We start from the raw sequence: 21,136 nt of genomic DNA, 5'->3' as shown, positions 1-21,136 counted from the left end.
TTCAGATCCGCCTGCCGTGCCACCGAGCCCGTCATTCGCGTAACCTGCTGAGTGTCCATTGCTAACGTGGAACGATCGCGCTGAAGTGTCGAGCGGCAGTACGAATTCTCAATCATTGTGCTGTGGTGAGCATGAATTGGATGAGTGCGGTGTGCGGAAACATGACTTGTTCGTGTTCGTGTTCAGCAACGGTGCGGCGCTACCACCGCCTCGGTCGGATCCTCCACAAGGAGAGAGGGTCACGGGAACCGCTGAGGAGCGGTCGCGCTCGCCGGCAACCAGCCGAGTCGTACGGCTTCAGTGCCCCTACCGATCTCATTGACGATTATGAGTGGTTGTACATTGGTAGAGTGGCATGATTGCTTGCGATCAGGTGGAAGTGTGGTGTGATTGTGCGGGTGTGCGCCCTCGCCCTCGCTGTCTTCCGAGCTCTGCATCTGGCTGGGTGCCGGGGGGCGTCGCCTGACCACGGGTCTCCCGATCCGCCGGGGGTGAAGGGTCGACCGCTGAGGCGGCGGCAGGGACCCGACGTTCGCATGCGCCAGTCGGTTTTTTGGACGGGTCCGGGCGAATACACGCTATGTTCTCTTACGCGCTCGTAAAATGTGACCTGGAAAGGTCAGAATTCTGACGGATGCTAGTTCCTGCGCCGGTGAATAGTCTAACGCTGAAAAGTCCGAAATCAGCCGGCAACGTTTGGATGATGTGGGGCTGTGTCATTTGAACTAGAATATGACCTTAAATGACACGTAATATTAATGATTTGGCCTCGGAGATAGGGTGATGTAAAATAGACGTCAGATGCGGTATTCTTGTGCCGTGATCGATCATATGACGTTTTTTCAGGGAGGTTCAAACTCGCTGCTACATAACGTTGCGTCGCTTTCTTTTCAACTATTGTAACCATGACTGCTCAAAAGCAGCACTTCGTCAGCGCGTTTTTCGATTGTCCTGCACTGGCGAAGGTTCTGGTCGGTCTCTTTACGTGGTTATTGGCGATCAAAAATATTATTAGTCGCCAAATTATGTAAGTATTGGTAATATTTTTGAAAATCATTGCATTTAATATCTTGGCACAAATCAATTCGCGTCTAACACAAACTTGTCTGGTATTTCTATTGATGCTAACGCGGATCATTTCATCAGACCGCGCCGTGCCGTAGTGCACCCGTGTCGTGACCTATGCCGTCTGACCTATGCCGACCTATGCCGTCTGACGCAGGGTACGCTCCGCCCACGCTGCACTGTCCGGTCGGCTGGCAGTGGGATGGCCGCCGCTGTGGAGGTCAGTTTCGCACCAGCTTGGGTCCAATAGTAACGTCTGAGCTGACCAGCACACAGTTCAGCTCAGGTGATGCTCCATTCGGCACAAAATGGGAAATGCGCCCTCCTGTGCTTGCCTTTACCGAGATGACATGTACCTGCACTGAAATGACACATAGCGACGTAGAAGCATAGAGCACGTATGCATGTTTACAAGGACACGCACCCCGGTCGGCTCACCCGCTTCACCATTTCGGCCACGCGTGCCTTTCCAGATGTCAATGAGTGCCGGCTGGAGCGAAACGAGTGCCGCAGCGAGCGCGTGCTCTGCATGAACACGTTCGGCAGCTACCGGTGTATGTGTCGGCACGGTTACATCGGAGACTACTACACCGTCGGCTGCAAAACAGGTTAGTGCCGCGGCCACCCACCGGCCCAAGCTCGGGTTGGTCGGCCGGCGCCAAGTGAACGAATGCTTGCTTTCTGATGAGGCATCTTTGTGTCCGACTGCAGCCGCGCAATTTCCGAAATCTTTGTGTTTCTCAAATCAGGAGTGATGCCGTCCAGGCGAGGATTAATCGTCACGAGACGCGGCTTCAGTTGGCGAAACGCGGAACAGCCGGCGTTCCCTGCAACCCTCTATCTCTGCGACACCAGAAGCCTACAGAGGCGACAGGCAGAACTGTTGGGCCCAACGAAGCGCTAGTTTTGGGCGGCCGGCCGGCCCTGACTGAGCATTGTCTGACGCGCCCGCGAGATCACGTCTGCGTATCTGATCTGCCGTTCCGCCCGCTCCCTTTCAGAGGAAGAGTACTGTGCGACGAGGTTCCGCGCGGCTGAGACCCGGGCTGAACCCTAAACGGCCGCACCAGCTGCCGCCGCTAGCAGGAGCGGCAGCAGGAGCTGGAGCCCTGTTTGGACCGCGACCGACCTCGGCGCCAGGTAGAAGCTCTCCCCCCGACACCGGTGCTCGAGCGGCTGAGGTGGTGCGCGCGGCCAAACGAATACAGCTCTCTGCGAACGTCTGGCGTGTGTGATTCTGGTGGCCGGACTGACGAGGCTGTGGGCAGCGGGGCCCGTCAGGACGCCCGCGAACGTGCCCACCCGGCACCGCCCGAGCACACAGACTCGCGCCGCCCCCTGTCTCGCCGGCGGCTGCAGGCGTGGCGACACATGACGAGCTGAGCGGGAGACGCGCCCATCATCGTTCGCTTGTGACCTGTCAGGCGCCGCGTGGTCGCATTAAGCAGCTGGCCAGGTCAGACGCCGAACCGTCGGACGTCTGTGGCGGCTGGACAGTCACTGGCACGTGCAGACAGCTCGCAGAAAGGTGTTATCATCCGTTCTGGCCGATATTTTGGCACGCTTTGATAGACGCGCAGGAGACGGACAAGTTGGAGTTGCCACAACTTGCGTCCCACACCCTGCCACATGTTCCATCCCCTCGCCTGCCTTCATGCGCCGCAGAATGCCCTCCGCTCCCCGTTTCACCGAGCGGCAGGAATGGGCTGTCACCAGTGCAGTGGCCACCTCGGCTCACGTACCCGTCACGGGGCTACCATGCCCGCCTGTGCTGCTGGCCGCCGCCTGGGCGTCTTCGCTGCCGACCGCGCGCCGCCTGCACAGGCCGGTCTCGCAGCACATGTATATTCCACTACATAGCGGCAGGCTAACGCGGAGGGCCCCGGCACCGACCGGCAGTTACAAAACAACGGCGCCGACCGCTGGCGTCCGCGCGCCAACCGAGCTGAACGACGCAGGCCTAAGTAGACACCGCGCGGGCAACACGAAACGAGGGCGGGATCTCTAAAAGAGCAGCTATCACATCGTAAGGAATGTCACGTTGAACGTGCCGGGAGAGGCACGAGACGACGCCGACGCGGCGGACCGCGCCACGCGGCGAGTCAAATCACATGCCAATCATAAAAGCGCTCCAATTGTGACCGTAACTGAATCGTCGACCGTTGCAGACGAGGGAAACATACATCGCTGACGCCCGCCGGGGTCGTGGAATCCCGTGAATTAGCTGCCCGTTGCGGAGCACCGCTGGCCAGACACGCGCCGCACTGCCGACTCGCACAGCACCCGTGCGAGCAGAGCAGCCGTCGACAGTATTGCCACAGACCTGAAGCTGATCCTCCGCAAAATCAACAAACCATGATAAAGCTATCGATAACAAAGAACATAAATAGACATAAATAGTTGCCTGCCCGAGCCGATTGGCGCGCCCGCCGCCGGGCCGGCGTAATTTCCCCCTCGGTACACACCCCAGGCGTATCGGCGCGGGCCAGCCGGGCCGCGGCCGCCCGTCAGCACCGGCCGGCGTGGTGACCGCCTGTCGCGCTCGTGCGTGGCGCAGTGCCCTCCGCCCGGGCGGCGGCGGCGGGCCGACGGCGCCATCTCTCGGTCGGCGCCGTCCCGGAGCCGACTCCACCGCAGTAGGCGCAGTAAGCGGCTCACAACTTCTTCAGCATGGGCAAGTTGAGGATGTCCGGGATCTCGATGTCCTCTAGCCGGATGTTGGAGGGGTTGAACGGGAACCGCACGGGGAAGGCGAACTTGGTGTCCATCAGCAGCCGCGCCTGCAACGAGCCCGTGACGTCAGCCGTGACGTCAGACGAGCGGGCGGCGGCCGGCGGGTGCGCCTACACACCAACAGTGCCACAGCCCGACACAGTGTCCTGAGGCCCGCCACTGAGACAGCGGCGCAATCAGCACTAATCTACCACAAACGGATGCCATCGCCCATGGACACCTGGGAGCCGAAACCACTTTGTAAGCCACGTTTACATTGAAGACAAAACTGGGTGCACACGATATTTTCACTAGACTGGCGGGAGCACTTTCTCACAAAATACGAGTAGTCATCAACAATCTAGTAACATCGCAGTCAAGCACCCAACAGAACATTGCAACCTTGCATTCTATCTCCCCCTCCCACCACAACCCACTTCCCACTATCACATCTATCATCGCGACAGATGCAGCAGAGGTCACCACCAGCCGAGTGGAGGCGGTGGCGCCTGACGCAGCCCGCCACTGACCGAGCTGTCCGTGTCCGGCTCGCGGTGCTTCTGCAGATGGTCCTGAACCTTGCGAATGAAGCTGATCGGTACGCGCTCCTCGTATTCGTCCGGCGTGTACAGGTTCAGGATCTTGATGATCTGCGGCACCGGGAGGCCCGTTAGTGGGCTCAGCTGACGCCGACAGCCAATCCGCGCGCGGCCCAGGCCCCGGCCAGCGAGGGCCGCCACAGACCGTCCGTCTGTCGGCGCGACCCCACTCTCCCGCTGAACACCGCCAGCCAGCGGCGCGCGCCAGGCCGGGCCACGTCCCGGCCCGTCAGAGCGGGTGTCGGCGGCGCGGCGGACCCGCCACCCACCTGGGGAGAGGTGAGCTTGTCGCACATGTCGCAAACACGCGACACGTCCTCCTCGGTTTTGCGCGCCTGCAGCAGCTGCGACGCCTGAATGATGGGCTGCAGCGTGTCCATGACGCCCGTCTCCTGGTCCTGCTGCCGGCGGCGAGGGCGGGCGTCAGCGGCGACCGGCCGCGTGGCGTCACACATCATGGGCTGCACGGCACCACCGAACGGCAAACGTTCGACCAGTGCCGACCAAGCATTGGCAACGGAGAAGTCAGTGCGTGATGCATGTGTGTCGCAATGCTTCAGCTCGTGATAGCCTCGTCGCAACATCTATCCCACTGGCGTTTTTCCCGGCGAATGGAGGCCAATAATGCGCTTAACAACCAGTACCCGGGCGGGGCCCGGGCAGGCTCAAGCCGCCCGGTTTAGGCTGTGCCCGGCGCCCAAAGGTGCCGCCCCCAAACCGTATATCGATTCCCCTGGCCGAAGGATTGACAGGGGTGGAAAATGCGACGTCACCAGTGAGACCACAGTCCTGCCCCTCGCCGTTGCGGCCGCCGGAGAGGGATGGCAGGGGTCACGCCTCACGTGGAGCCGGTTGTCCCTGCACCACTGCTCCAGGTGCGAGAGGTTGTAGCGGATCTGCATGCCCTTGGTCCAGTGGCACAGCTCCTTGCGCAGCAGCAGGTTGTTCAGCGAGTGCGCGCATATCGAGTAGAACAGCTGGAGAGAGGGACGGAGAACAGTCAGCATCAGAGGCGTGCGGCGTCGGCAGGCCGACAGCCAGACGCTGCTCGACAGCCCGCTACTGAGCACGCGCCAGCTCAGCTATCCTCGCCATATGTCACATCACAGGCAGAAACACGGAACTTCCCAGTCCTGAAGACAGCTGTGGGCATGTCAAACAGACGTTTCCACCTGCATACACGACCTTTTCCAGGTACCAAATACTCCTAGACTACACCGCGTCTGCTTAGAAACCAAGCCGATTGACACGCGCGAGTCACACGTAGACTGCATGACGGGGCATGCCACAGTCCTCCCCAGCTGGACGCGGAAGCCGGACGTTCTGGGTTTGACTGCCTCCCGCCGGCCCGCACCGGTCCGTGGCCCAACGTGACGCCGTGTTCCGCCTGCAGCCGCCGCCTCCCCAATGAGCGCCGGGGCCCGGCCGCCGCGTGCAGTGGCGGCCCCCGCTGACCTGTTTGAAGACCTGCGCCGTGATCTCCGGGTCGACGCCGAGCTCGCAGAGCGTGCGGTAGATCTTGCGCAGGCTGGCCATCAGGGCGTCCAGGGCGTGCTCGCTGCTCACGGGGCTCTCCAGCTGGCGGGACGAGGAGCCGGCACGACCGCGGATGCCGGCCGGCCGACCCGTCAGGCCGGCGATGGCCTCGTGCTCCAGCACGGCCGGCACCACCACCGGCTGCACGCGCTCCTCCAGCAGCTTGATCACCAGCTGCCGCACAGGATGGCGGGGTTAGTTCATCACCATCGTCTGCATGCGCCCCCCCCCCCCCCCCCAGCCGCCTGACCCCCTGCTGACGCGCACGGCGGCCAGGTAGGTTCAGAGGGCCTGGTCGGGTCCACGAGGTATAGCCACACGGCTGCGTCAGACGGGAGGCCAGCGTACGTGACACATTCGCACGCCACTTTCGAGGGGTCAAGGCAAGCGCACCCGGCACATCCGCAGCGGGCCGAGCCGGGAGACCGGCGTACCTGGTATATCCACATTGCGACGTCGGAGAGCACCTGGCGGTACTCGGACAGGTCGAAGCTCTTCAGACACTGCTCGTTCTGTTTCTCAGTGTTCTCCGACTGGAACGCCTGGCACGCAACAAAACTGAACGTGAATGATGTGGCAGACGGGCGGAATCACGCTACCAACATTGTGTCGGAAAAGCAATGCCCTAAGTGTGCATACCTTTCATAAGGATCACGGTAGAAGGTTACATGCAACAGACAAAATGCAACCACAGCCTTATTAAATAACTGGACCGGCACTCGCACAGCATTAGTCCACGCGTCCAACGTTTGGATACTTGCCTCCCATGCTCAGATACCACTTCACCTCCACGTAAGCTTCACACATGCCAGCAAGCGTCCCGTTGCGTCCCGTCCCGGTCCGGTCCCGGTCCCGGTCCCAGTCCCCGTCCCCGTCCCCATCCCCGTCCCCGTCCCCGTCCCCGTCCCCGTCCCCGTCCCCCCCGTCCCGTCGTCCCGTCCCGTCCGTCCCGTCCCCGTCCCGTCCCGTCCGTCCGTCCCGCTCACCACGTCGCCGCTGTACGGTTTGAGGTTGTGCAGCAGGCGGCACACGTTGGCCAGCCACATGACGAGCGAGTCGGCGTCGTCGCGTCGCTTCTTCACCACGGCTTGACGCCGTTGATGGCGGCCGTCAGCAGGCGGCGCACCTTCTCGTCGTCGTTGACATGGTCCGTGTGTCGAATGCACCATGAACAAGATGTAAGCGGGCAGGCCGGGCAGCAGGACGGCCGCCGTCTTCGGTCGCAGGTCTGGCGGACCGAGGGTGAATTCACCAGCCATCGCCAGCACGACAACATCGGCTGCGACATCGGTCACGGGTCACAGGTCGTCGAGACAGTCTCGGCAACAGTTCGCCGGTTACAGTCGCGGAAACACGTGACGGTCGCGACGACGGCCCAGCCTGTGTCTGGCGAAGGAGCTCAACCCCGAGTCACCGATCCTGAGCCCCGCTCCCAGTCACGGCCCGGCTCCGCTCCCAGTCGCGGCGACGGTGACCGCGACACTCATGCCGACAGATCATGTCACAGTCACGGCAACCGTCACAGTCGCAGCACGTGAGCAGCAGGACTTATCGCCGAGCAGCTACGCCATAATTCATCCCCTAACAGACGACTGTCTTCCATCGAAAACACATCTCATATCGTTGCCAGACCTGGCACGGACAGTTTCGGTACCACGGACACTCTTAAGCTCGGTAAACAACTATCCTAACCTCTGAACGCTTGCGAGACGCGGTCCACACAACGAGGCACGCTCAAGAAAGAACCTGACTTCAACACCCACTCAAGCAAATAGGTCAAGTGAATATGTCAAGTGAGAGCATTCATAAGACCAACACGAAGTAAGTCCCGCAAGACCCACCACACCACAACGACCCAGGGACACCGCCTCAGCACAGCGCCGCAGGCAACAGAGACCTACAGAGCAGCCATGACCGGCCGACCAGCCGGCCGGCTGGTCAGTTGGCTGAGGCCGGCCACAGCAGCGCCGCAAGTGTGGGCGAGTGGGTACACAGCAGGGTGTCGGGCACAATGCGCAGATGACACTGCCCGGGAAAATAACTCTGGTCCTGCTTCAAGCACAACAGAGGCGCCACGCGTGATGTCCGCGGCAGCGTAACAGGCTTATACATAACAGTTCTCGGTGAGTGCCGAATACAGGTTAGGCAGATTCCACTGAATCATACCGAACTGTATAGCAGAACTAAAACATGGCATCTCCTCGGGTTGCAAGAAAAACGCCAGGTGGACTGCAGCCGGCCCGGTGGACTGGGCGGACCGCTGAGTGCGGGGCGCCTCACCGAAGATGAGACTGCGGATGAGGGCCTCCTCGTCCTCCTTCTTGTACTCGAACATGCCGACGTAGTCGACGCTCTTGTGCGGATGACGGGGCATGGCGGGGCCCTCCTTCTGCGGCCCCTCCAGCAGCTCAGCACCGGGCTCGGCGCCTGTCGGTGGGCAGGGCGGCCGGTCAGAGCGTGCCACCCAGCCAAAAAGCGCGGGCTCAGAACGGCACAACAGACAGATCACCGAACAGAACAGCACAGGTCACTCGTCGCCTGTCGACAGAACAACCAGACCGCAGGCGCAATGTCGACGAGTATTCAGATGACAGCCCTCAGTCCCCCATCCGGTCCTCCAGCATTATCCGTCACGATAACAGGACAGAAATACAGCACACAACATGGAGGAGACACGCGGCATGGGACAACACCTTTCTAACGTGCAGCGGCCATGCAGCAAGCGGACGGGGTGGTACCGGGGCCGGCCTCAGCTCGGGCTCGGGCTCGGGCTCAGGCTCGGGCTCGGGCTCGGGCTCGGGCTCCGGACTGGACTCGGGGACACAGGGCTCCGAAGCAGCGGAGCGCAGGCGTGAGGTTACCGAGCCTGGACCGGGGTCGGACGGGGCGCCGGCCCATGACATGGCCCACATCACGCCGCCCGCGGCGCGCCACTGCAGCGCCACCGGCCTTCAATCAGCCGGGCCGCAGCGCCAAAGCACGCAACGCTCGGCCGTGCTGTTGACTTTCGCCGCCATTCAACCCCGGTCATTCGTCAATGTGTCTATGACTAGGGGAATTGTCCGTTACTTTGCAATAGCCTGAAGAATGGGGCCGCGCGCCCCTGAACTACGGCACATCCCGCCAACGCATAGTCCAATTAAGTCATTAGATCTGGGAAAACTAGAAGACTGCACGATCACATACATGCATGCGATTCCCGTTGCAAAGGATACAACTAGTTATATGATTAATGGGCTATCACAGAACGCAGAGTCACTTGAAATGTTTCGGAACGTTACAACCCTTCTATCCCTACCCTTAGACCACCGCAGCTTATCAAAATGGGTCAAGTACATGCTAATCCACCACGGTTCACTGCCTTCCTGAGACTGCAACGCGTTTGCATGGTACATGCTGCATTTATGCAACGATTCGGCCGTCCCTGGTCCTCGGCTGCCGTGACCCCGTTTGACCTAACCATTGCCTTAAGGCAAGGTTTTCGCCACCTTGTCATGGCACTTGCAGGAAACACCATGAGCAGACTCCACCTCAACGCAGGTAGCATCACCGGCGTGTCGCCCAGGATAACAGGACATCTAACGACCGGAAGCAAGGTCGCCTGTAACCGGCCGACTTCGTCGAAAGCAGTCGGGGTCAGGTCAGCGGAAGTGCAGCGCCAGTGACCAGCCGTCTACCGAACCAGCGCCTGAATGGTCGTGCTCGGGGAGCTCCGCAGGGCACCCTGTTTGCTGGCGGAGGAGCTCGGGGGGGGGGGGGGGGGAAAGGGTTGCGTCGGAACGCACGGCGAATCACAAACCCCTTTTAACGACCGAGTCCCTCCCCTCCGGCGACACCGCAACGCGCTCGGCGGCGGGGCTGCAGTCCGGCAACACCGTCTCGGCGTCGGGGCCGGCAGTCCGGCGACACGTCTCCGGCGCGGGGCCTCAGTCCGGCAGACACGTCTCGGCGCGGGGCCGCAGTCCGGCGACACGTCTCGGCGCGGTGGCCGCAGTCCGGCGACACGTCTCGGCGCGGGGCCGCAGTCCGGCGACACGTCTCGGCGCGGGGCCGCAGTCCGGCGACACGTCTCGGCGCGGGGGGGCCGCCAGCCCGGCGACACGTCTCGGCGCGGGGCCGCAGTCCGGGACACGTCTCGGCGCGGGGCCGCAGTCCGGCGACACGTACCGTCTCGGCGCGGGGCCGCAGTCCGGCGACACGCGTCGCGGCGCGGGGCCGCAGCCCGGCGACACGTCCTCGGCGCGGGGGCCGCAGTCCGGCGACACGTCTCGGAGCGGCGGTCGCAGTCCGGCGACACGTCTCGGCGCGGGGCCGCAGTCCAGCGACACGTGCCGCCTCGGCGCGGAGCCGCAGTCCGGTCGACACGTCTCGGCGCGGGGCTCGCCCCCGGCCTCCACCACCCGCGCGCCGCCCAACCGCAGCCGAGCCCGCCACGAGCGTGAGACCGGCCAGCTCGAGCCGCGACTTCGGCCGCGCCCGCCCGGCGGCTCGGACGCGGCACGGTACCGGGTCCAGCTCCGCCCGCCGAGGTGACGGGGGCGGGTTCGGGCGGCGCCTTTGGACCGCCGCCGCCGGAGGTCAGGGTCGCGGGTAACGGACCGCCACTTGGGACAGCCAGCCGCTGGCCGGTGACGGCGGCAGGACTCGGCCCGGCCGGGCCGCCGGACAGACTCTTCCGCCGGAGCCGGGGCCCGGCCGACACGGGCAGAGGCCTTCCACCCCCGCCGCTGCCCGAAGCCGCGCTGCAGTACGCCACGGGCTCCGCGGCACAGGCCGAGCCAGCAGAACCTTATCGCCCGCCTCGATGCCCGGGAGGACAGACCGTGCACAGCAGGCAATAATTCGATCCTCTTCTTTGCAGCCCGCGCCGGGGTTTTAAAATGCGGGTTCCCTGACGGCCCGCTGACCCACAGAACGTCTGATGCAGAGCACGCCACGGCAGCGACCAGAGAACGTCGAATGGCGGCCCATCGAGGGGAGGACTGTGTGCAGGGAGTCGTCCCAGGTCTGCTGAAAACCCGTCCGCAGTCACACCGCGGCTGTGACTGGGATATGACCAGCAGCCGAGTCACACGGCCGGAAATACAACGGAAGCGGCACAAGCCAACACTGTCCAGCGCGCGCCGGCCGAGAACGGAGGCGTACCAGAGGGGTCAGAGAGGCGGGCAGCAAACCAGCAAACCCCCGGTCAGACGGCAGCGGGTAGCAATTTGCGATGTTCGACCATCGCCACAAACACATCATATGGCAACAGCTAAGATTGCCGAAGCCTGTCCGTTCCCATGCCCGTGCCCTAAGCCACGTTGCTGTTCAAATCATCTCACACCGCCAACGGCGGATACTGGCGCCGCTGAGGAACTTGGTCGGAAGCCACTCGGAGCCCCTGCGGCCAGAGGCCAGATGCCCGCGCCCCAGTGTCAGTCAGCTCGCACGGAGAGAGGCTCGGGCGCGCGCCAGCCGAGGTTCAGCCATGGTCTCGCACAGATCGGGTATGGACCAGCCTTGTTCCTGGGCGCACCGGGCTGACTGCCGCGTGACCGGCGCCTGACGCACACCACTCCAGTCAGGTGGCGGCGGCAGTCCCGCCACCATCCACCTCGTGGCACGCGCGCCGTCTCACTTTGTCCCAGTTCTGGTCTATATACAAACACAACGCATTAGTCTATAGGAAGGTCAGGATCTATACACTGTAAATCCCTGCCAGTATAACAGCCCCAGCCAGCAGCCACATAAGCAGCACGGCGGCCAGCCACTGATTGTCCCGACACTGAGCGTCAGTCCCACGGACGCCAACGGCCACCTCCACCACACCAGCGGGCCACCGCATCAGAAGCGACCGCGTCACTACTGCGTCGGGCCGGGGCCGAGCGACGCCGCGCCAACTGACTGTGCGACAGCTGCAGCAGCGGCAGCGGCAGCAGCCGGCCGACCGCGGCCACGCCCGACCGACGCCGACGGTCCAGCAGCGGCGGCGGAGGGCGGCGGCTCCTGCAGTGCGCGACCCTCCAGCACCTCCAGCAGCCCCGGGTTGAGCAGGATCGGGTCCGGCCGGCCGGCGCCGGCAGCGGCGGCAGCGGCGGCAGCGGCGGCAGCGGCCGGCGAGCGGGTCTGCTCCAGCGGCGGAGCGACCGACGGCCGCGGCGCGGGAGGCGGCGGCGTCTGCAGCACACTGACGGGAGGCGAGGCCGCTGCCTGCCACTGCCAACCGGCTGAACATGGCTGGCCAGCCGCTCACGGAACGTGCCGACCGCCGGAGAGCCGTCCGCCGCGGCCGGAGAGCCGTCCGCCGCGGGCCGGAGAGTCGGCCCGCTGCGGCCGGAGATGCGACTTGCGCGGCCGCCAGAGACGACGGCGTCGCGCCGCCACCGTCGCCGTCGGACGGGGTTGGGCGCCGAGAGCGGTGGCGGGGCAGCGTCACTCTCCGGTCCAGCGGGTCGGCCGCAGCCACGCCCTGGTCATCCAGCTGCAGCACGGCCGGCGCGCCGGCGCCCAGGCCTAGCCATGAGCTGACCAGCTCGCCCAGCGCGCCCTCGTCGTCGCCGCCCAGGCGCTCCGACTCAGCAACCACCTCGGCCATGTCTGGGTCGGCCATGGCGCGGTCGAAGCCGAGCATGGTGGCCGCTGAGCGCTGCCCGCCGGCTGAGCAGCGCCGCTGGACCGATGTCACCGCCGTTCGGTCACAGTCGCTCTGCCAGACCGAGCGACGGGCGATCCCGCAGGCGGGCCGGGAGCCCCACGCCGCGTCTGTCGCCGCCGCCGTCCACGAAACACTCCCAGCCACGTCGCGACACAGCTCAGGTCGCCTTCTGGTCGGCGCCGGCGGGGCGTCACGCTCGCCGCGCCGTCCGTCGTCGCACGCTCCGCAGCGTCGCACCTGCCTCGTCTCACGCACAGCAGCTCCGCTGCGGCAGCGGCGCCCCGGCCGCCGGCTATCGGCCGAGACCCCTGCCCGATAACGCCAGCCCCGATAGCGGCCGGCCGGCGGCGGCAGACATCGGATGGGGCCGTCGCGGCCCGGCACGCAGCCCAGCTCGTCACGAGCGTCCCGCCGAGCTGGCGTGGTCGTGTCGACCGCGAGTGGGGAGGGCGGCGCCGGTGGAAGCGCGAGTCGCAGCCAAGCGCGGCCGCGGGACCGGCGCGTGGCGGTATCCGGTGCCTCTGGTGCGTTCTGCCCGCCGGCCTGCTCAAGGCGAGTGACGACCCCGCCGTGACACGGACCGGGAGCCGTCCGGTGACGCGGCGCCTGACAGCGGGAGCCGTCCGGTGACACAGCGCCTGACAGCGGGAGCCGTCCGGTGACGCAGCGCCTGACAGCGGAGCCGTCCGGTGACACAGCGCCTGACAGCGGGAACCGTCCGGTGACGCAGCGCCTGACAGCGGGAGCCGTCCGGTGACGCAGCGCCTGACACGGGAGGACGCGCGGCGCGCAAGAAGTGCTGCCGGCCCAGCGCCGGCCGACACGCGGGGGATGGGCCGGTGGGCGATATCATGAGCGCCGAGAGGCCCCAATCGAACAATCCCACCAGGCTGCAGCTGAAGGTACAGCATGCGGACCAGCCGTCGATTGATGCTAACAGCGCCGCTGATGGCTCTCAATGGCCAATAACAGCAGACACGCGATCATCCGCACGAACACGGAAACGTTAACAGCTCACGCATGTCTGCGCGCCTGTCTGATTGCCTGCTGTCCTGTCTGTCTCTGTCTCTTCTATGTCCTCACCTTCGCTTCTGTTCTCACATCCCTGTCCTTTTTCTTGCCCGTCCTGTCCTCCCCTGCCCCTGCCCTGTACGCCTACCCTACCCTGCTGCCCTGCCCTGCCCTGCCCTGCCCTGCCCAGCCCAGGCCCAGCCCAGCCACAGCCAGCCCAGCCCAGCCCAGCCCAGCCCAGCCCAGCCAAGCCCCAGCCAGCCCAGCCCAGCCCAGCCCAGCCCAGCCCAGCCCAGCCCAGCCCAGCCCAGCCCAGCCCAGCCCAGCCCGCCCAGCCCAGCCCAGCCCAGCCCAGCCCAGCCAGCCCCCCAGCCCAGCCCAGCCCAGCCCTCCCTGCCCTGCCCTGCCCTGCCCCTGCCCTTTCTGCTGTCCTGTCCTGTCCTGTCCTGCCATGTGTTGTGCTGTGGTGTGCTGTGCGGTGCTATGCTATCCTGTCATATTCGCTCTTCTTTTCCGCTCTCTGTCACTTCCTCTTCCCATCCCGTACTCTGCGCTGCTCTGAACTACAACGCGCAGTGTTGGTTCAGCTCTGCTCCCTCTCCTCGTTTCCTATCCCGGCACGCTATGCGTGAGCCCGTCACGCACAAAAACGGTAATGGAGAGCAGATAATGAGAGGGCAGCGGGGCCGCGGCCTCACGGCCCGCCAGCCCGCCCGAGCGCCGGAGCGCCGAGCGGCGCCGTTCGCCCGGCCCGTCACAGACGACAGTGCCAGTTCCACGAGCGGCGCCGCCCGCGCTTAAGTCCCTGGAGCCGGCTGGCGGCGCAGTGCCGCAGTGCCCCCCTCGACAGGGATACGCACTGCAGCATCCGCCGGCGCTGGTTGCTGTGGATGCGAGCAAACGGATGACAATTTAACCGGCGGAGAGTTACCCCCGCAGCGCTCGCAGGAATTCAGACGCGCGTCCCGACGAACCGATCTCGCACGCAAACTGCGACCTGAAGCACGGCTCCTCGCACCGTGTTTGGGCGGCCCGGCCCGATCCGGCGGGTGCGGCCGGTCGCGTGCCGCCGTTGCATGGCGGCGGCCCGCCCGGCCCGGACGACCCCGTGCCGTGCGCGCTGCAGCCGTCGGGCCGGCGTCTCCCGAGCAGCGGCCAGCCGCGCCAAACAAGGCGTAACGCATCGACCGGTCGGCTCCACGGACGGTCCGCGGATGGGTGGGAGGCCACAGATGGCCAGCCACCGCGCTCCCCCGGTCAGCGCACAGTACAGTCCCCCGCCCCCGCGCACCGGCTATATCTCGACACACACGGCGCGGGTTTAGAGTATCATCCCTAGCGTTATTGAACGCGTTACCAGGACAAAATACAGCAGTATCGCCGGCCCAGGCAAACGTCAACCGGTCCCTACAATAGCCGACGTCTTGGCACAAGTAATGAAAACAGGCGACGGGAGAATATGTAAATATAGCGCGTGAAACCGCGAGACATGGGATCGCCCTCGAGTGACAGCCGACTGACAAGCTGAATAGCTATTGGTACGTCACACCAGGGCGGCCCGCAGCGGCCCAGGTCCGCAAAACGGGGCCAGCCATCACACAACATAACTGAAATGGAATGCGTTGAGTTTGAAGCCAGTGATCATCAGGCGTTTATAACCTAACAGGCGTTTCGCACTCGAAGGCAACATTGGTTCGATCTATCCCCTGGAAAATCAGCTCCAAAATGCAGAGTGGGGCCCCACCCAGAACAAAGTAAAGGCACATTCGTACATACTTGCGATTCACAATCAGCTCACGACTGTCCGCCGTGAAGCGCGACAAAAACGCCGGACACCGCCGCAGTCCCGCACGGCGCGTCCGCCAAGTCCCTCCTGCAGTCCTCGCACGCAGTCTCCCACCGCACAACACACACTAGCACGAAGTGCCGATCTACCCGTCACCGACGGCACCGGAGACCGGACATCAGCTGCCGGCGCCGAACGCCCTCCTCGGCACACAACCCGAGCTCGGTCCGCCGCCTGGAACGCGCGGCGCCGCGTCTGAAGCGCACCGCGGTGGCTGTTCGAGCGGCTCGGTTCGGGCGCGGCGACTGCCGGGCGGACGGCCGGAACGCGCGGCCGGCGGACGGGCGGCAGGACGCGGCCGGCGGCGCGCCAAGACGTACTACCCCGGTCACCGGGGCTCAGCGCAATTAATCATCATAAAGGGCTGGACCGGGAATAAAACCAACACGGGCCGAAACAACCGAGCCGGCCCGCCGCGGGCAGCAACCAACCGGTCATTTACATGAAGAATCGGCCGTAAGCCGCACAACAACTGAAAGTTGGGCCATCGCGGTCAACAGCGTCTCGGGGACCCGGCCGGCTGGCGACGGCCCGTCTGACAAACCGGCGACCGATGTGACCCCGGCGTGCCATGGCGTCGATGGCGCTCCTCGCCGCGCCCCGGCGGCTGGCCGCGCGCATCGGGGACCGACGGCCCGGCCCGGGGCCGGGGCCGGGGTCAGCGGCGGCCGACCTCTGCCGACGGGCGCCGGCCGCGCCACCGACCGCAGCGGGCGGCAGACGTGCCGCGGAGCCGACGGTGTGCGCGGCGCGCAGCACTGGACCATCGGACCACGGATGCCAGCCGATGCCGTCCGGAACGCGTGACCCCCGGGTCTCTCAGCGACCACATCCGAATCACGCCGGAGCGCGGCCATTGACGTGAATGTAGATGAAACACTAGGCCACAGGAGTGTCACTTTTAAATACAGTCTAAGGGGAGGGGTAGCTGAGACGATAGGGGTAGACCTAAACTACCTCCAAATTATGAGCTCTCTCTCCAGATTTCGGCCCCTTTAAGCTAAGTTCACGATGTCAACATACAAAGCGCCTTTTAACAATATTTGGTCGATTCCAAAACTTGTTTTGATCCCTCCCACTTCAAGGCGATGTGAAGCTACATTTATGTAAAGCTTAGAAAGGGACGAGAACCAAATAAAAATCCTAGTAAATCGCCAGCTGTAGTGATCACCGAAAAAGTGCCTTTATGCACTCATCAATGGTGACGAGAAAAAGATGCTTTATGCAGAATGGCGTGACCTGACCAGTATAGAGGCTATACAACAGACTTGTGTACACTGTAAGAACGTACCTATAAAAAATAAACCTGAAATGCAACAGCTTCTCAACCGACATGTGGATAATGGGAAAGACATACAAGGTAAAGGTAGCTGGTGACTGTCACCAGCGACCGTTGGCAAGCAGTGGACCAACGCTGTGACACGTGTTGAAAGTTGCATAAACCAGAAATGTCTTGAACTAGCAGTGTTTTGACGTTATGAGCTTCTGTGCTGAAACAATTGTCCTTTAGCACACCAGGAGGATGTGGTTAAACGATGCTATTGCTAAATTATTCGTCATACTGAGAAAAACTGACGTTTGAAAACTGTGCTCTTGGTCAGATTCTTTGAAAAAAATCCGCCAGCACTACCAAAGGATTTCTTCCAAAGGGACGATAACTTCCGTCGATATCATTTTCTGTAGCGCAACCAGGTGAGAGACATACCGAGGAAATGGACTTCACACCGTTCCGTCCGAAGCGCACCATAGCTCATCCCGACAGCTCTGTTGGTTAGAGCGCCTGCCTTCTTGGGTTAGTCCTTCGAAAGAACACAGTGACGCCCCTGCTAGGCCAGCATTCACGCTCGAACGTACGACTTTCGAGGCACAGCGGAGTAAGGCAGCGCCCAAACTACCAGCTCTGCGCTATCGCTGATATCCCGTGCCGTCCTCTGCGTCATGTCGGGCAGCCGGGGCCCGTGGTCAGTCAGCGCCGGGACCCGCGGTCCGGCGCGGGGCCAGCAGCCCGGCCGCCCGGCCCGGCGCGACGGCGGCCGCCGGCCGGACCCGGACGCCCGGGCGAGGCGGCCGCCCCCGCGGTGCCGCGGCCATTCACTGTCGCCAATAACACGTACATCAATTACGGTGGTGGCGGCGGCGGCGCCGCCGGCCGCGCGGCGCGCCGCCACCGCCGCGCGGCCGGCCCTGTTTTTCAATCGGACGCCAGTCGGCGCTAATCCTCCGGGCCGGCGGAGGGGTCTCCAATTACGCTCAGTTCGTTGGCCGGCCGGGCGCCCGGCGGCCCGCTGACCCCGATCTCCAGTAATGTCCCCCCCCCCCCCCCGTGACGGGATCGTCCAGCCTTTCCTGAGATGAACGCGCCCGAAACCCTACGGCCGGATCTCGCGGGAGGGCATAACCTCGCCACACTGGCAGGAGGACGCCCTTGCTACCGACCGCAGTCTCGATTACGACCCTTTTCAAAACCGCTGTTAGGAACCCATCGTCTTCGCCTCCTCGTCTCACCCATCGCCTTCGGTCGATGACCTCATGCAAACTTGCGTCAGGGTCACCAGCACCGCACGTGTGCCGTCAGTGGCACTAATCCCCCGCTGACGAGGGCATCATGTCCCGCGCACCACACAGGTCAGGATCAGTCCCCGCGTCGTGCTTCACTACCGCATCCAGCACCCGCTCCCAGCACCTTCAGCCACGAGAACAAGCTACCCCTTCCAAAGCGATACTGCCCTGACAGCATGCTTTGCGGCCAAGCTCCCGTTTCAGATATGGGATGGACGGCACGTCTTCCGCTCTTGCTTGCGGCATCATTTAAAAAAAGACAAAATTAACGACACAGCAAGCCCTCGTTTGAACAAGGCGAAGTTGACGACACAGCACGCCCCATCCGAACAAGATAAAGTTCACGACACAGCACGCCCAAGTGCCGTGTTAGATGAGAGACAAACGTCAGATGAAACTCGAATGAACGTCACAACCCGTCACAAATATGCATGCACAAAGAGCATGACCCCTGCCGGAAGCCACTGATCAAACAATCTACCATTGATGGCGCCGCTGCGCGTAACGCATACCACGGATCCGCTAAATGACTGACGGCCCCAAAGCGGCCGGATCTAATCCGCCATCGTGCTGGCTTTTGTGCGCCTTGCCATTACTTAACATTGTTCGTACGATAATTTTGGTGTCAAATTTTTAGTGCCTGCTTAAGACAGCTGACACAGATAAGAAATGACACTCCTGCCGCTCTTTGCCGTGCGATGCGGGGAGAAGGGCGTGCCGTGCGAGAGACAAGCGCTGCAGTACTTACCGTAATATCCAGACTGTCTCTTATGTTGGCTGGCTGCAGACCAGTCGACCAATCAGTGACGATTACAGAGATTCATACCAATGTTGTTATGGGATTTACAAAGGACAAATAAACAGCGGCCGGCCTGTAGCCTGGCAAAGCCAGATCGGTCCCACCGTACGGAATGACAATTGGCAGCCTCAGACAACAGCACTGCGCCAGATGGAAACCATGTGCATCTGCTATGTGATCCGTCATCATGGCTTGCGCTTCATGATCTGCTTTAATTCTAGCAGAGACTTTAAACGAGATGTTGAGCAGACCGCACTTATACTGGTCGTACGTGCAGAGCACATCTGCACCAGCTGCAGTGCAAATATAGCTGCACGTGTTGTTTTCCCACGTGCCGTGCCGACCCTCGTCCGACTTGGCGGGTCACGACCACCGCACGGCGGCGCAACCAGGCCGAGTTAAGCCGCGACCGGGCCGCTCGAGTTGAAACCCGACACACGGTGTCGCTCCACGGACGCCTCTCCGGCTCAGCGGGCCGCACAGTGTCGCCCACACGGACGCCTGCCCAGCGCAGCGGGCCGCATAGTGTCGCCCAACGGACGCCTGTCCGGTGCTGTCCGGCGCAGCGGGCCGCACAGTGTCGCCCACGGACGCCTGTCCAGCGCAGCGGGCCGCACAGTGTCGCCCAACGGACGCCTGTCCGGTGTGTCCGGGGCAGCGGGCCGCACAGCGTCGCCCACGGACGCCTGCCCAGAGCAGCGCGGGCCGCACATTGCCCCCCCCCCCCCCCCCCCACCGCCCCCACGGACGCCAGTCCGGCGCGGCAGGCCACAGTGTCGCCCCGCGGACGCCCGTGCGGCGCAGGAAGTTGCGACTCTGCTGACCTACCTCCCATGTCCTTGAGCTTTTTGGCATACAGCTTCAGCTGCTTCTTGTACTCTTGACCTGCTCCGCAAGATTATCAATCTTTCCCGCAGGTCCTGCAAGAAAGAGCACACACAGCGGTTATCATTACAGCCAACGAACTTGTGATCTACTTATACCTGAAAAAAATTGGCTCAAATTCCGGCCCATCAGTCCGCCACCATTGCCGTCAGGCTGTTCGCGATGTCCAAAGGCTTACCACAAAATGTTAAGTTTCTGACGAAATGCGCTCCATGGACCTGTTTTAACAAATCGGTTTATTACAATTTCGAAGGCATTTCACGTCCGAGACGGGTGGTATTGGTGGCTCCCGCCCCACGCCGGCGTGCTGACTGGTTTTCTGCCGCGCCAGTGCGGATGCGGGCGCGGGCCGCGTGGTTCCCGGACTGGCCGCGGGAGCTTCTACGGACCTGACAAAAGGCCTCGGGAATTTTTACCGAAATCGTTTAAACAAAGGGGACTTGTTAAACAACGGGGACTTGACCAACATAAAAATTTATGGAAAGCTCAACGAAATTCTGAGCCATGTGATTTGGCAGGACAGTATGAGGAGATGCGGGCAAAATGAGGCACAAATGTGCTCGGCCTACCTTGTTAAGGCCAAAAAACCCAGCTCAAACCGTCCAGCAGCCTCCATTGTACAGGCAGACCCTCAGCGGATCTGCATACACATCACAGGCTAGTCCGTTCCCCACGTCAAGACCCCGACACAGACGAACCGCCGCGAGCAGACCTGTCTCAAGGTTCTCTGGCACCGCGGTTCAGCCGGGCCACTCTGCCGCATATCATCCCGAACAAGGCGCAGCCGGACCTTCGCAGGGCGGCCGCCCGGCACCGGAGCCACAGCCGGCCTCACGCACCACCGGCGGGAGCCCACAGCGCCGTCGGACCTTCGCAGGGTGGCCAGGCCGGCACCGGAGCCACAGACGGCCTCACGCACCACCGGCGGGAGCCCACAGCGCCGCCGGACCTTCGCAGGGTGGCCAGCCGGCACCGAGCACAGACGGCCTCACGCACCACCGGCGGGAGCCCACAGCGCCGTCGGACCTTCGCAGGGTGGCCAGGCCGGCACCGGAGCCACAGACGGCCTCACGCACCACCGGCGGGAGCCCACAGCGCCGCCGGACTCGCAGCGGCCAGCCGGCACCGTAGCGACGGACGGCCGCACGCACCACCGGCGGGAGCCCACAGCGCCGCCGGACCTTCGCACAACGCGAGCCCGGCACCGGAGTCACGACGGCCGCACGCACCACCGGCGGGAAGCCACAGCGCCGCTCCCGGCCGGCGCCGTCACGCCACACCACTACAGCGCGCGCGTCCCGTCCGGCTGCCGGGGAGGGGCGGTTGACGGGCGGCGGCTGGCACGGGTGCGAGCCGCGGAGGACCGCCGCCGGCCGACACCAGCTGGTGTGTGTGGGGGGGGGGGGAGGGGATGAGATCGCGGAGAACTGGCCGCCCGCCCGCCATCACTGGAGTGGGGTCCAGACCACGAAGGACACCGCGCCCAG

General features: G+C 63.5%; 1 protein-coding gene and 2 long non-coding RNA genes across 3 annotated transcripts in view; 1 reads left to right on the top strand and 2 right to left on the bottom strand.

The window, feature by feature from the left end:
• LOC119100098 (unconventional myosin-Vb) overlaps positions 1 to 21,136 on the bottom strand; it is a 94,361-nt gene that overhangs the window by 15,528 nt on the left and 57,697 nt on the right. The window lies entirely within an intron of this gene.
• Positions 1,246 to 2,244, top strand: LOC119100781 (uncharacterized). The gene is made up of 3 exons (XR_005094462.1): positions 1,246 to 1,285; positions 1,539 to 1,673; positions 2,067 to 2,244. It is a non-coding gene; the product is annotated as an uncharacterized LOC119100781 (long non-coding RNA).
• On the bottom strand, positions 8,305 to 19,639 carry LOC119100782 (uncharacterized). The gene is made up of 3 exons (XR_005094463.1): positions 19,593 to 19,639; positions 18,714 to 18,746; positions 8,305 to 8,339 (listed from the first exon to the last, which is right to left on the bottom strand). It is a non-coding gene; the product is annotated as an uncharacterized LOC119100782 (long non-coding RNA).

The sequence above is a fragment of the Pollicipes pollicipes genome, unplaced genomic scaffold, assembly GCF_011947565.3.
Source record: "Pollicipes pollicipes isolate AB1234 unplaced genomic scaffold, Ppol_2.1 Scaffold_4881;HRSCAF=5763_pilon_pilon_pilon, whole genome shotgun sequence".
Lineage (NCBI taxonomy): Eukaryota > Metazoa > Arthropoda > Thecostraca > Pollicipedomorpha > Pollicipedidae > Pollicipes > Pollicipes pollicipes.
Note: the sequence above shows the minus strand (reverse complement) of the source record. Positions and strands in the feature narration are given on the sequence as shown.